At 35.6% G+C, this 4,254-nt stretch overlaps 1 non-coding gene across 1 annotated transcript; it reads left to right on the top strand.

Moving 5' to 3' along the window:
• Positions 1-214: 214 nt before the first annotated feature.
• On the top strand, positions 215-321 carry LOC112207120 (U6 spliceosomal RNA). Its single transcript, XR_002941589.1, has one exon. It is a non-coding gene; the product is annotated as a U6 spliceosomal RNA (small nuclear RNA).
• Positions 322-4,254: the final 3,933 nt, after the last annotated feature.

The following is a 4,254-nucleotide window of genomic DNA, read 5'->3' as shown; positions in this document are numbered from 1 at the left end:
GTGGAATCTTTTGAGTTCTGTATGAATATCGTATATTAATGCTTTCTTGTTTAATTGGCAGAATTTAGTAGTGAAAATCTCCCCTGTCCTTCTTCTCTCCAACTAAAGTTTTTCAAGCTTCTTCTGAAAAATGTCAGATATGCCAAAAAAGCAAGAAATCATTTTTTTAAAAAAGAAAAGAATTGGTGAACAAATCTACATGAGAAATGTAGGAGTGCTCGCTTCGGCAGCACATATACTAAAATTGGAATGATACAGAGAAGATTAGCATGGCCCCTGCGCAAGGATGACACGCAAATTCGAGAAATGTAGGAATTTTCCATTCCTCAACTTCAAAAAACAATTAATATATAGTTACATAATTCAAGTTGTAGAAAATGGAAACTTTCCTCCAGGGATGTATTATGACCATGCCAATGAAATCTCATGGTTGGGATATGCCAACATGAGGAAACCACAAGTGACAAATTATATCAGTTCCAGAGATGGAGGCTGCTTTTGCCTGTTACTAAATAGAAAGCTTCAAGGTAGAATGTGTGTGGGTGTATTTTCATACACAAACTAAATGAAAATTAAATCAATTATCAGAATGATTCAAGCCCCAATTCCCCAAGGTTTCCTTCAATTAGATAATTGATGCAATTAGGTGAAAGGTTCTGGGGTAGACTTTTCTGGTCTGAATTATCTCAAATTACTCTAATTCTCCACTTCACTTTGATTATGTAGACCCAGCTCATGCTCGAGTGTAAGTGAATTTAAGTAAGAGCTATGCTGCTAGTTCAGATAATTCCTTGCTACATGGGTATATTTTTTTCTTCCCATAAAATGTGATCTGCAGACTATGTTTATAAGCCAGTTTCAAGTACAAAACTACAGCTTTACATAATAAACCTGTAGGACTTGCTATTTAATATATAATAGGAAACAATTACTGGAAAGGAATAGTTTAATAAAAGTCTGTTCTGGAGCGAGAACTGCTGCTTCCAATATTTCCCTCTTTTTGTTGGAGAGGCTAGGCTTGGGGACAAAACTGACTCAAGAAAAATAATACAAATTTTATGTAGACTTGGCCTTAACTGAAATTAGTTTACATAAATAAGAATCTATCGCATTTTGGTGGAAACACCTGATTATCTTCAGATCAGATTCTTAGCAATCTCAACCAGGTATCAAGTAAAAAGTCAGTGTAAAAGGACTCTGAGAAGTGATGTGCAACACTGAAGAAAAAGTGGCCTCAGGTCAGATTCTATTGACTTAGAATTGGATATAAATCATGACTTAGTAAGTTTGGATATCTTGTTTTTTTTCCTTGGTTCTTGCAATATGATATTAGATTTTCCAAGTGTGGCAGGGGAAAAAAGAAAAGAGAGGGATGTTGCATTCCATACACTAGAAAGGATAGTGCCAGGAATGGAATACAGAATCTGGGGACACTGAGTATGGGAACAAATAGCCTAGAAAAACTTATCACAATACTTGAATCTTCATCCAGAAAAGCAATAATTATTAAGTGATATTAAGTATCATCTGTTTAAGAAGTCAGAGGAATATGTGGTACATTTTACAGATGTGTTTTAGCCTAAGTAGCTAAAAAGTATTTGGTATCAAGGTATGCTTTAGGTATCTGGAAATTTTATTTACAAAGAACTACTAATTATCTGATGATAGCATTTAAATGTTGTCATCACATCTCAGATGTAGACATTTAGAGCTGTCTGCCTATTTAATCTTGTCTGAAAAGTAGACTTAGCAAAATAGAAAATGTGCATGTCATTTGACTCTTCAATCCCAGTCTAGAAATTTACCCAGGGATATTACCACCTGAAGAGAAAAAGATGCATTTATGTTCACTGATCTCAATTTTTCAACATAATGGGAAATTGGAATCACCACCAATGTTTAACCATAGGGGATTGGTTATGAAAATATTACGCGGCCATTAAACATGATGTTGTGGAGGAATATTTAGTGTTGCTTTTATAATATATTTTAAGTAAACATTTAAAAATATTCAGAACAACAGAATATGTAAAGTGTGACCTCATTACCTCATTCCTTTTTTTTTTTTTTTTGAGACAGGATCTTGCTCTGTCACCCAGGCTGGAGTACTGTGGTGATCTGATCATAGCTCACTGCAGCCTTGAACTCCAGGGCTCCAGAAATCCTTCTGCTTCAGCCTCCCAAGTGGCTGGGACTACAGGCACATGCCACCACACCTGGCTAATTTTTTAAATTTTTGTAGAAACGAAGTCTTGCTATGTTGCTCAGGCTGGTCTTGAACTCCTGGCCTCAAGCAATCCACCTGCCTTGGCCTCCCAAAGTGCTGGGATTACAGGTGTGAGCCACTGCACTGACCCTCATTTCTTTTTTATTGTATATATTTGAGGTGTACAATTTGATGACTTGGTATATATATATATATCTCCTATATAAATATGTATACACACATTATGAAATAATTACTACCATCAAGCTGGTTAATATATCTACCTCCTCACATAGTTACCTTTTATATTTTGGGGATGAGAACACTTAGTATCTACCCTCTTAGCCAATTTCAACAGTGCGGTACGATATTATTACCTATAGCCACCATGCTATACCTTAGATCTTCAGAACTTATTGATCTTGCATAACTGAAACTTTGTACCCCTAGAACAACATCTCTCCATTTCCCCCATCCTCCATCCCTGGTGACCAGCATTCTACTTTCTGCTTCTATGTGTTTTACAGAATTATAGATTCCACATACAAGTGAGGACATGAAATATTTGTCCTGTGTCTGGCTTATTTCACTTAGCCTAACATCCTCTAGGTCCATCTAAATTGTCACAAATGGCAAGATTTCCTTCTTTAAGTGTGAATGATATTCCATTGTGCATATATATGTTATCTCATTCCTGTGAGAGCTAAACAAATTTGTATGTGTTTAGCTCTAGAAGGATGTTTAGGAAGAAGCCTCCACTGCATTTAAAATATCGTGGTTTTAATTATTGAATCAGAATGGTGAATGTACGAGTGTTCATGGTACTATTCTTTCAACCTTTCTGTATGTTTGAAAAATCTTATAACAAAAAAGTTGAACAAAAAAAAAAACATAGACTAAGGTCACTAAGATGTTTCAAATTACAGGGTTTGCTGATTTCTGAGGAAACTGATTTACCTTCAAACTGTGTTTAAGTGTCAGGTATTATTGTGGAACGATTAATGTCAGCCTGTCCAAATATAACACCAGTGGGAGTAGTTTCACAATTTCATGCCAGCTCTTCATTCCCTAATGTACACATCACTCTATGGGCATGCACAATGCACATTAGCTGAAGGCCCAGACTTTGAAAATATCTCCTACTCAGCTATACACAACATCACAGAACTCAGAGGGAATAGAGAATTTGCCTGGCAAAAATAAACACAGCCTTTGATTTGCTTAACACTCAACAATGGGCTTCCGTGAATCTGGTAACTGGTTGTTTATGGAAAATAAAATGACAGTGATGACATCTATGGGAATAGGACCCGAATAATATACTCACTTTCCAAACACAGGCATTTCAAAATAAAAACCAAACTATCATTGCTATCTGATAGGCCCCCCCAAAGCCCATTTTTCACCCTAAGTCTTTAATTATTAGTAAATTTGACTGTCTTTTTGTGTACTGGACTGAAAATTTTGGTATCTTTGGTAAATTGTTATTTATGTTGTTTCCCTACTTCAGATATTCACTTGTCACTGATATGTTAGTGCTCTTTGTGTGTTATACATAATAACCCTTTTTAATGTGTGACAATGAGTTTTCTCCAGTTTGAAATTTACCTTTACCATGGTGTTTTCACTATCTATAAGTGTTTTTCGTACTTATATATTCACACCTATCAATAGTGTCTGCCTTTTATGTTGTCTTTGGAAAAGCATCCTCCACTCCAAGATTTTAAAAACAAAATACTCACCGTTAAGTTCTTATAGTACTTTTAGTTTTTTTCTTTTCTTTTTTTACATTTAAATCTTTAAATAATCTGGAGTTTATTTTGCTTTAAGGCATCAAATAGAATCTAACTCAATTTTCCCTCCAAATGACTTGCCATTTGTTCAGTATCATTTATTGAATAATTCTTCCTCTACCTCCCTCCCAATACTTTCTCTGCATGCCAGTGAAAAGAAAAAGGTTACTTATTTTAATTTAAAGAAGTGGCTGGGTGTGGTGGCTCATGCCTGTAATCCCAGCACTTTGGGAGGCCGAGGTGGGAGGATCACCT

The sequence above is a fragment of the Pan troglodytes genome, chromosome X (genome assembly GCF_028858775.2).
Source record: "Pan troglodytes isolate AG18354 chromosome X, NHGRI_mPanTro3-v2.0_pri, whole genome shotgun sequence".
Classification (NCBI taxonomy): domain Eukaryota; kingdom Metazoa; phylum Chordata; class Mammalia; order Primates; family Hominidae; genus Pan; species Pan troglodytes.
This window is presented reverse-complemented; position numbering and strand designations above follow the sequence as displayed.